The sequence below is a fragment of the Haliotis asinina genome, chromosome 13 (genome assembly GCF_037392515.1).
Source record: "Haliotis asinina isolate JCU_RB_2024 chromosome 13, JCU_Hal_asi_v2, whole genome shotgun sequence".
NCBI classification, from domain to species: domain Eukaryota; kingdom Metazoa; phylum Mollusca; class Gastropoda; order Lepetellida; family Haliotidae; genus Haliotis; species Haliotis asinina.
The window spans coordinates 22,479,045-22,491,559 of NC_090292.1; positions in this window are offsets into that span (position 1 = coordinate 22,479,045).

Genomic DNA, 12,515 nt, shown 5'->3' on the forward strand with positions numbered 1-12,515 from the left:
TGTAATTTGGCTGTCCAAGACTTAATTCACACACTGCACTAATCCCGTTCTCACAATAACTGAATATCGGAAAAGCATGCTGTTTTCGCTACACAGCCAGGGCGGGTCAAGTCTGACCCCTCTACGGTTTGGCATCAATATTCACAGCATCACAGTGTGAGATACAATATTAATCTTTCATGATGGAGCCCCACTTCCTTATAGCATGAATGCACTATTTCGGTATCTTTGACCTTCGCCTACTTCATCTCACTGGGAAAGAAAATGCTATTACACGTCAAGTGACGACCTAATTCTATGAAAAAGTTCAGTTTAAATAGAATGTAGCTGTCTGACTTCATATAGCAAGAACAGTACCGAGTTCGCCCTAATTCTATGGCATCTGTACATGTTGCGTTTCTCAGTTTACGGATCACAAGGAGCTTGTGAATTGAGGAGATACTTACTAATGGAAATACACCGATTAAAAGGTATACTAGTGACATTAATGATACATTGCAACCGTACGTCCTTACAACCCAAACCAAAACCCAACCTCGCCCCTAACAAATAAAATCCAAAAAGCAAAATAAGAAAGACAAATAAACAGCAATGAAAATAACTATCTCACCAAGGGGCAAGGAATTGACTGATGGAAGTGGAGTCACTCTTCACAGGAACTTGAGGGTCACCGTGATGCAAGTATTACACCAAACTATATTCTGTAAAGCTGTTTTGCATTTAGTGGCAAGTGAATGAACATGGGTTATGAGAAATCTCTGTCGGAAGTTTATACCATTGAATGTTAATGGTTCTTTTTCATACTCTGTAGGAGACGCCTCGGGGTCTACTATATCTGACGATAGAAAGAGAAACACCTACCCTGGGCGACATAGGAAGACAATTGTGTTATATAAAAATGGCGTCTAATATTCCTCACCGTTTTTTATTTCTGAAAAATGAAGAAGTTGCAAGTTCCCCACCTACCCCAAATGATCACAAGGACCTAGGAAAAAATGCGAATGTTTAAAAACGGACACGTGGTGTGATGTGTTCATTTCGATTGGGCAATTGGTAGACCATCACAATGTTGATGGTATTCTATTATCGTATATCTCGAACAACAGGAAGACAATACTACCCACATCCTCTGATTATCGATGAAGAACAGGCATACTGACATTAACCTGGTTCACGAACTAGCCTCAGAAACGGTCCACTATCGTGATGAATATAGTCCGTTTGCTATGAAAGAGAAAATAGTTGACATTACCGTGGCCTGTAAAGTCACCTGCCATATCACCCAATAAGACTGGAGGAAGAGTTGACGCCATGTGTTCTGCCCCCGCTAACATGACCTAGCTTTGGGGAACCTCTCCAAGTAGAATGGGAGCAATACCAAGGGAACCATACACAAACGTGGTTAACAGTCTCAAGGTGAAGGACCTACATCCCCCACATGTTCGTCACACCAGATACTGATGGAAATACCACGCGGGCATATGTCGGCAAAGAGTGGATACTCTGAGATCTGTGTTAGCTCGTCATTGTTCAGACATGGTAAACCGTGGTAAGTAGGGCAACTTACAGATATCCGCTGAGAGTGTTTGAGTATAGTTTTGCGCCCCAAACAGCAATACTCCAACTATATGGTGGCGGTCTGGACCAGACAATCAGTGACATTGTCATGGATCTACACAATGGGTGATCGATGACACCGTCCCTGAACAATTGGTTCCGTTGGTTGGCTCTTTGAAGTGGTATTTACAGACCGCATAATGTTTGGAGTTGTTGGCGATAAAAAGCTCGCGTTTTATGATTAAGTGCCTGCTTTAATTACTAGAGTGTTTTACTTTTCCTTGCTAGTTTTATATCCATATCTGTGATAACGTAGTATTTTTGCTGTCCATCTTCACAAGTTTTATTCTTCAAAATGTTTTCATTTTTCACATATAGATTGTATTTGTCACAATATGGCTAATATATAAACTAATATATGTGACGATAAATAGTAACTCCCTCACCCATAATGTCTGATGAAATTGTGTTCCACAGCTATATCAAACAGGTCGTGTAATACACACCTCGACAATACCTGTCACGAACCAACCATGAATTTTTATGTAATTATGGGTTCCATATAGCTTGCGTTCTCTCTGGAGAACCGCAAGAATGTATGGGCTTTAAAGCATTAGCACTGTAAGGAGATTAAACGTGGTTGTAATCTGTTTCTCTGTCAACTAGGTATAATCGTTTATCCTATCGCCCCAATTGAGTGACGTGTTTCAGTTATGAATTACATTTCCCAGCTATAATATGGTTAAGGAATATATGGTCTGAAACAATGCCCTTGGGTCTGTGTCCGTGAAGCCCCGAGAGACACAATTCGACCTTGGTGATGTCATTGTGGAACCTCATTTGCCAAAAAGCACTGTTTTTGTCACTCACAGACACGAAACACAGTAAGTGTTACGATTTCACTATCGGTGTGTAGTATCTTTTATCTTTGTTTATGGCTAGTTTTAGTCTTTTGATGTGGTGGCTTCTAGTAGTTTCCTGATCTTGAAGTGGATGTGATAGCTGGTGAGAACATTCAGGCTGCTCTTACAGATGTTACGGTTAATAACTTGCCGTGACAATAGGTATAAGAAATAGCCTCTGAACCAGTAAAATACGACACTGACAAGTCAAAAATATTCATTATAATTTTTTGCCCAAAGAGCAAGATACAATGATTCACTATAGAGTTATCTAATACAAAGCAACTGAGTCAAATCTAAAGTAATGTGTCACAAATATAATATCATCTCAAAGTCTTGGTTTTCAATAAGAACACGTTCTACTAAATCTTTCACAGCGAGCTTTCTTGAATGTAGGTCAACGTTGGCGAAGAGGGAGGCAGATGTAGAGGTGCCAAATGATGACAAAACTCCAGTATCACGCCGAAGTAAGCCGTGTATGTGTCCCGTCAACACAACAAGCAGTCTTTGGGAACACATTCACTAATTCTTGAGCATTACTGCTTAGTATGGAATCTTCACAATCGGTCGCCTACCTTAACGCCGTGTCGCTACGACCCTGTTACCGATGATACGAAATGTGTCCCGTAATAACTATCACTCACAACTGTATACGTTGTAACCCAGTAATAATTAAATTTTTATTGTGTTCATTAAAATTCTGGCAATCTGATTGGTTAACTGGGAACATTTCTTTTGATTTCATTTCCCAATGAATCTGAAAAAAATAAGCCACGCCCCCCGAACCGGACTACTTTCGGACCAGAGGAATGTCGGGGAATACCTTTATACAGCGAGGGAATTCCCTTGCACCCACGTACCTTAATGAACTTTGGGTAAACACTGAAGTGATACATTGTGGTTAACAGAAACAAACAACTCAAAATTATCCGTGAACGTTAATAACGTTGCAACGCCTCGACAAGAGCATGCGCACGTTGGAATTTGATTATGTTTAAAGAAAATATTGTTGACAGGGTATAGTATTTGTTGTTGAATTTAATTATAAGGATTGACTTTGTATTTCTTTGGATTCATACGGTTTGCACATTGGTTTTTAGTTTCATACTTCAATGCAACGAAAGAAATACACAGTCAATCCTTAAATAACTAAATTAATAATAATACAAATCACAGAAAACACCCTCTCGGAATACAGAGAGGGGTCTTGAAATAACTAAAGACCGTTCCAGTACAGTTTACCATGTAAAATGGTGGTGACTGATACATTGGTCAGACCTCGATGACATACCTGGATCAGGAGGTAGCTAATCAAATGGAGTAACGGAGTTAATAATTTGTCTTCACAATGTTTCAACCATATCTTGACAACATTAGTTTTATGCATAATAATGGATGGTAATTATATAACTTGTAAAAACATGTTGTAAAAGCACGTGAGCCGCGAAGGTACCGGGGTAGAGTAGGCCTTCAGCCATCAACCCGTATTCTCCATAAAAGGCTATGCTTGTCGTAAGAGGCGACTAACGGGATCGGGTGGTCAGACTCACTGACTTGGTTGACACATGTCATCGGTTCCCAATTGTGCACATCGATGATGATGCTGTAGATCACTGGATTGTCTGGTCCAGACTCGATTATTTACAGACCGCCGCCAGATAGCAAGAATATTGCTGACTGCGGCGTAAAACTAAACTCACTCACTGTAAAACATGTCAGCGAAGTACAGCAACACAGATTATCACAGATTCGAGTTTAAAACTAGTAACTAGATAGAAAACAGTTTATCTGTGTAAGACAATAGAATATAGAAACAGGCTAAATATCAGCAACAGCTAAAGGACGATCACCACGCCATGTCCTTATATGGAATAGCGGCATAAACGAGGGCGACCATATACTAACATGGTCAACAGTGTCAAGGCCAAGGACATACAACCCCCACGTGATCGTCACACCAAATATTGATCTTCACTCCTTGCAGATATGTATCGTCATTTCAGCTTGACTTATCGTTTCAACATCTTTGTCATATTTCGCCTTTTACAAAATTATGGCAAATATGTGTTGAAAGTTTTGAAAGACACACTTGCTCAACGTTTTGGTGCCTGGAGAGTCACTTTGAAACAGAGATGATGTTAGTGATACCTGTGTTAAAAACGAGTGAGGAATTCCAATCGGCACCGGCAGTATTTCAGACGTATCGTAACGAAAGCAACATCTACACTCATGACATACGAACCTGCAAACAATGGGTAGTACATTGGTGGACACAGAAGTAGACGGTAAACCGATCTAAGACTATAGACAAATCAATATAAAAGCGGCTCCGCATCGCCATCAACTGGTACATGTAGATCTCTGAGTGAGTGAGTCAATAAACAAAGTCACGTCGGCAATATGTCAGCCATGTCTTGACGAGAACATTTAATACTGAAATGAAATATACGTCTACTATAAACACCTGTTACCGATGATACGAAATGTGACCAATAATAACTATCACTCAAAACTGTATACATTGTAACCCAGTAATACCTAAATTAATAATAATACAAATCACAGAAAACACCCTCTCGGAATACAGAGAGGGGTCTTGAAATAACTAAAGAAGACCGTTCCAGTACAGTTTACCACGTAAAAAGGTGGTGACTCATTCATCGGTGACACCTCCATGACATACCTTGATGAGGAGGTAGCTCCTCAGCTGGAGTAACAGCGTTAAAGCAATTATCTTCGCATAAACAATATTTCAACCATATCGTGACAAGATTAATTGTATGCCTAATAATGGATGGTAATTATATAAGTTGTAAAAACATGTTGTAAAAGTATGTGATCCGTGAAGGTACCGGGGTAGAATAGGCCTTCAGCAACTCATGCCTGCCATAAAAGGCGACTATGCTTGTCGTAAGAGGCGACTAACGGGATCGGCTGGTCGGGCTCGCTGACGTGGTTGACACATGTCATCAGTTCCCAATTGTGCAGATCGATGATCATACCGTTGATCAGTGGATTATTTACAGACCGCCGCCATATAGTTCGAATATTGCTGACTGCGGCGTAAAACTAAACTCACTCACAGTAAAACATGTCAGCGAAGGACAGCAAAACAGATTATCACAGCTTTGAGTTTAAAACTAGTAATTAGATAGAAAACAGTTTATCTGTGTAAGAAAATACAATACAGAAAGAAGTTAAATATCACCAACACGTGAAGGACGATCACCAAGCTAGAGACCATGTCCTCAAATAGCGGCATAAACGAGGGCAAACTTGGTCAACAGTCTCAAGGTCAAGGACATACAACTCCCACGTGATCGTCACACCAAATATTGATCTTCACTCCTTGCAATATGTATCGTCATTTCAGCTTCACTTATCGTTTCAACATCTTTGTCATATTTTTGTTTGTTACAAAATTATGGTTGAAATATGTGTTGAAAGTTTTGAAATACAGAGTTGCCCAACGTTATGGTGCCTGGAGAGTCACTTTGATGGTGTTAGTGATACCTGTGTTCAAAACGAGTGAGGAAGTCTAACCGCATCGGCAGTTTCAATTTACATTGAATGTGTGTGGACTTACATACCCCCTCGGGAAGACAATAGTTTTACAGTACGTCAACCCCCTTTCAGTATAAAACAGGCTCCGGATCGCCATCAACTGGTGCATGTACATCTACGACAGGTAGATAAGCACACTATGAGTTAGTTAAACAATATTTCAACCATGCCCTGAAATAAATTCATAACAGACACATATTACATCATAGCAAACAATCCCCACGAAGTAGACTGCAAGCCTAGATTAGTACAGATAGAAGAACAGATCTAGTATGTAACTTCAAAGATAAACACACTTTTATAAACAATACAATGCACACACGCACAAAAACATCCCGTTGGAAATAAAATCAGATAGCAAATTGAGGCTGGTCACCATACTAGGGGTCATGAGGACTTACAGTAGCTTGTCTACCTGCATGAACCCTTGCAGGTTTTACACCACCCCTCAAGCCACTGATGGTTGGAGACAACTGTAGCCATATGCTAAAACACACATATTATACTATTTTAAAAAGTTTAAATACTTTTTAAATTTACTTTGAATGTATTGGGAATTGCGTACACTGTCGGGGAGATATATTGAATGTATTGGAATTTACCTAACCTCTCAGGAAGACAGTTACTTATGTAGTACATTAACTCGATTTGAGGATACATCCACTACAAATCACAAGAGTAAAGTATCGATCGTAAAAGTGCGTCTTTTATCAAAACATACTAATAAAAAATTCTCAGTCATTTCTAAAATTTTAAAATGGTGAGTGATAAAATGGTAACTACCACCACAAACTAGATCATTCAATGTTTTGGAGTTGAAATATGTATCCTTTGTGAAGAAAAAATCAATGCAGTCAAGGAGATTCTCTCATCAAACGGGATGCATACACTTTTCTGCAAATACCCCTGTGTATATCGTAAATGGCCAAATTGACATCGTTGCATGAGTGAGTGAGTGAGTTTAGTTTTACGTCGCACTTAGCAATATTCCAGCTATATGGCGACGGTCTGTAAATAATCCAGTCTGGACCAGACAATCCAGTGATCAACAACATGAGCATCGATCTGCGCAATTGGGAACCGATGGCATGTGTCAACCAAGTCAGCTAGTCTGACCACCCGATCCCGTTAGTCGCCTCTTACGACAAGCATAGTCACCTTTTATGGTAAGCATGGGTTGCTGAAGGCCTATTCTACCCCGGGACCTTCACGGGTCTCGTTGCACGATTACCTCTTCAAATATGGACTGGCAACCGAAATAGGTCCCACCAAAATAGGGTGTTATGGTGGCCGTCCTCTTCTGCAAATCAGATACGAGGTGTAAGATCGGTTAAAAGCTTTATAACCAGAGTGTGGAATGAGAAGGGGTAAACGATTTTTACCCTTGACTAGGCAGGAACATCGGCCACTGTCTTCCCTTAAAGCCTAACGTGGCCTTCTAAGCAATAAAAGACGATGTCTAATTGACCAGTAGCAAGATCATTGTACAATTCAATAATTTCAATCAAAAGTTGATGTTTGCAAGAAAGATATTTATATCTAGCTGAGAGTCATGTAATGACGGATGCAGTGATAAAATGTTTGTCCACTGCAAAAGGAAGTGCCATTTGTGCTATTTTGGGCAGTAAGGAATTGATTTCAGAAATTGATCTTATATCGAAAAGCAAACATGAAATATTTGATGACGTCAAAGTTTTTGTTTTGTTTTTCTCTAAAGACATGCATGTATTTGTTTGAGAAACAGGTCCAAACTCATGTCACGTAAGAATGAGTCGGTTCACCTATCTTGTCAAGTTGAACGTGAAATGAGGGATGATTTGATAAAATGTTTCCCGCAAAGTTGTGCTATCACACATGGTTGAAAATGAACAAGCGACCACACCCGATCGAAAAGTCTTTAAAAGTGTCCGAATTCTGGCAATTTTTCAACCCCAAACTCATATCACGGAGATATGGATTTCTAAAAGCTCGTCAGTTGTCTACAAATGACACGGCATGCATGCACGGAGTGAGTTTAGCTTTAATAAAATGCTCCAGCTATATGGCGGTGGTCTGTAAATAATCCAGTCTGGACCAGACAATCCAGTGATCAACAAAATGAGCATCGATCACTGCAATTGGGAACCGATGAAATGTGTCAGCCAAGTCAGTGAGACTGACCACCCGATCCCGTTAGTCGCCTCTTACGACAAGGATAGTCGCTTTTTATGACAAGCATGGGTTCTTGAAGTCCTATTCTACCCCGGGACCTTCACGGGTCTGCGTGCACAGAATGCGGCTCATACATCATAAAGGGAATATAGAAATTGACCTCTATGTTGTCCCAATGATATTGTATTTCACAAATACTCCCAATGACTGGACACAAGTAATTTGTCTCTTAGGAAGACAAGTTTTGTCCTCAATGTACCCCTTTCGATGGCGTTAAGGAATCATGGAACAATTGAGTGCTTGTGTCTATTACAAACTACTTCAGTGTCTTCAGTGGCTATCTGAGTACACATTGTATGGTCTCTATAAGAACCCTACGTCGATGTATGGACTAAGAACATCTGAGAGCAAACTTGTTCAAATAACATTAGGTCCCACTTTGATGAAGTACAAATCGAAATAGCAAGACAATGACGGTCAGCAAATGACATTACGAAAGGGAATGAAAACCTGGGAACAGAATTCCATCAAGGTAACTTATTTTATTACTAAGCCAGTTTCTGACGTTGCTGAAACTTCCTCTTATATGGTGTGAGCGAATTAGAACTTAGCGTCACATCGGCAATATCGCAGTCATAACGTGATGAGAAGATTTAAACTTATATCAATATTAAAATTAATAAAGTGAAAATAAAAAAAACCAAACCTTTCAGCGAAGGGCAGCTAAAACACTAGCTAGAGACTATTGCAGATTCGAATATACAACTAGCGTTGAAAGTTGAAACATTGTAACTAAAGAGGACAATAGGAAATAAAACACGGGCTTCATATGGTGTAACCACGTCACACATTATTGTAGGAAGCCTCACTTGGACAATGATATAAATACAGTTATTTTAATGCTTTATTTCTCAACATAATATCTGTAAACCTGAAGCAAAATCGTTTTGCGCTGTTCCAGCCTCACTATCCCCATGTTGTGTGATGTTTTACCTTGGTACCTCCTAAAGAATGAAAAATCTCCAATAAATGCAACACAAACCTCAGGAAACAAAATACACAAGTAACATTTAGTGTATTTCAGATAGGTAGCATTAGAATCAAACTTACATATATAAGTGCATAAAAAGGCAGTTTGAAATTACAGTTGTTGATCTGACTGATTCTAACTACTAATACTTGAAGAAAGCTTGAAACTTAATACTGAATGGCCACACAAGTGTCAGCTCCCAATATATTGCAAACACAACCAGCTTGAATATCTGGACACAATGGTTTTGAATGACGAAAATGGATATGTCCTTAAAAGACTGTCCCTGTCTAAACTTAAATCAAGCAATCCAAATTTGGCCGTTGATTATGAAGGAATTCATCCATGACCATTCTGGACATATGTTATATGATGTTATCTGAGAACATGACCTATACAAGATGTACCAAATGACATATCGTTTTCGTTTTAACCAAATATTTTTAAAATATTACACCCCAATGTGTTGTGATGACCTATATCCCGTGAACCACATTACCAACATATGTGAATACATGTGTTTGAATGTGACTTTGCCAATGATCTCCTTTGGAATAAAATGAAACATTTGACATCAATACCATAGTTAGGCTCACTACTTTTTTATATCCACTCGTAGTTTGACTGTTCAAGACTGACTCACAGAACACGAATCCAATTCTAACAATACCTGGCTATGGGAAAAGCATGGTGTCCTTCCTACACCACCCTCGGTGACCTAATCTGACCCTCTACCGTTTGCCATCTTTACTCCAACAACTTGACAATTTGAAATTCCAGAAATAAGTTTGCCAAATACCGGTGATTAAGCATGGACCTTTGACGTTGTGAACAGACTTTCTTTCATGATGCAGCCCCACTTCCTCATAGCATGAAAGCACTATTTCGGTATCTTTGACCTTCGCCTACTTCATCTCGCTGGGAGAGAGAAGGCCAATAGACGTTAAGTGACGTCCTAATTCCACCAAAAAGAACGTTGAGTTTAAACAGAATGTATCAGTTTGACTTTTATATATAGCAAGAATAGTGCTCACTTACTGGCAGGGCTGTTGATACTGATTTTGCCTTGTTGCGATTCCATGCCATTTGTGCATGACTGCGTTTGTCAGTTCATATCACGCTCACTGACTTCAGCCTAAAGGAGACGGGATAACGAACATATATTTCTAGAGATTAAACCCACCTGGTCAGTAGCTGGTCGTGTAAAAAGAAAAGAATAATCTTAAAGCTATGCGCAGGTATAATGGTGAAACAAGTGTAGAGGTGAGCACAGATCACATGTCCCCACTTACCACTTTGGGACATGGAAATGACTGATATTGATATATAATGTGACAAGGATTAGCAGCTCACTGTCTATACATATTAGATAATAGACTTGTCATGTACACATTTCTTTGCACATCTTAAATGAAGAAGTTATGCATTTAGAATCAATCAGAACTATTTTTGTACTTGTGACATGAACACAACAAAACGTGTAGATACAGAAAATAAATCACATGTTGATAACATCCAGGAAATAACTAATCTAGCTACAGAGAATAAACCACGCATTGGTACATATGACACAGGCTATGAAAAGTGAAGTTAACATCACACTTTGAATAATCACGGTTTGCAAAAAAGTAGCACTTGGCATATCTTTGGGTCCTCAGTTAAGTTGAGTATTAAGTTAGGTGAACCTGGCATGTATAGCTTCGTTGATATGCTCTGCCCAGACAACCATCGAACATATTTTGCATCAAGTCATGTTTCCATGGAAACAACAACAACAAATTCTGAAGAAATAGCCAGTGGCACATCAGTGGGTAATGATTAACATGTGTGTGAAGTTTGGTGTACCTAGCCTGCAAACGTTAAGTGATATGTTAAGGACAAAACCATCAAACACATTTGTCGTGTTTCCATGGAAACAACACAAAACAAAATTCTGGAAAACTTCAAAATAGCAAAAAACACATCTATGGGTAATGATTAACGTGTGTGAAGTTTAGTTGTGTAACTTTGAGAGATATGCTCTGGACAACGTTTCGTGAGGAAAGGATATAACTAGTATTATTTGCCCCAGACAATCTAAATATGTGCTCTTTTAGGAGCCCTTCATTTATCCATGACAAAAAGCTTATTGTTCTTGTTTTTCATGCATCTGACGTTTAGGAAAATCTAAGTGCGTAGATCGATGCTCATGCTGTTGATCATTGCCTGGGGCAGACCCGACATAACGGGAGGAAACAGCAACATTTGAAACCTTAATTACATTTCTAAGGCATTGACAATTTTGACCTGAGCGTCGTGACTATCCTCTGAAACAGTGAGTTAACTTTTTAAGTGAAATCGGCAATATTTAGCCACCTCGTGACTAAAAACAAGCAATAATTATATTACAAATAATAAAGGTTAAAAACACTGTCAGCGAAGGACAATAGACCTACCTATAATATCACAGAAAAAAAATAAAAAATAAAAAAAATATAAAAAATAGCTTGCATTAGCTTGGCTCACAAAGTCACCTCACATATCACTCAATATGTCTCTGTGGTTTACATCAGAGGCGCAAAGAAGGCCAAGCTGTGGGGAAGCCCCTCACGTGGAATGGCGACATTACCAAGGGCGACAACTGTGGTGAACAGTCTCAAGGGCATACAACCTCCCCATGATCGTCACCCCAAATATTGATGGACATGCCTTGGAGACATGTATCGTCACGAGGCCTTTACTTGTCTTCAATAGTTGACAATAGTGAATTCTTGGAAGACATGTTCACAACGTCATCATGGCCAGAAAGACATGATGGTGGTGACCATTTTTGTGTTTAATATTAGTGAGTGAGTTACAATGTTGGGTGATATCGGCAATATTTCAGCCACATCGTTACCACAATTAGTTCATGTAAGAATTAGAGAGAGTGAGTGAGTTCATATTTAATATCACAGCTGGAATATTTCAGTCAATATCGTGACGAGGACACATTTTACATTAAATCAGAAGATATATTATATTATAAAAACAATAAATTCTCAAAGTATTTGTATAAACTAAAACATATCGTCAATCACGTGTGGTAATATTCGAACCAATACCTGATTTGATAGCCTGTATATATTTGGGGAAATATTCCCATTGCCTGTGCATGAACGTATATCTATATATGTATGTGTGTGTTGAGTATGCTGTTTCTTGGTTACATAGTTATATAACCATGAGGTTTTGATGATCTTCCGACCTATCTGGAGGAACTAAAGACATTAATTCATTCATAAGCGAGTTATCCCCCAGGTGGGTGTAGTGTAAAATTAAATTCACTTGCT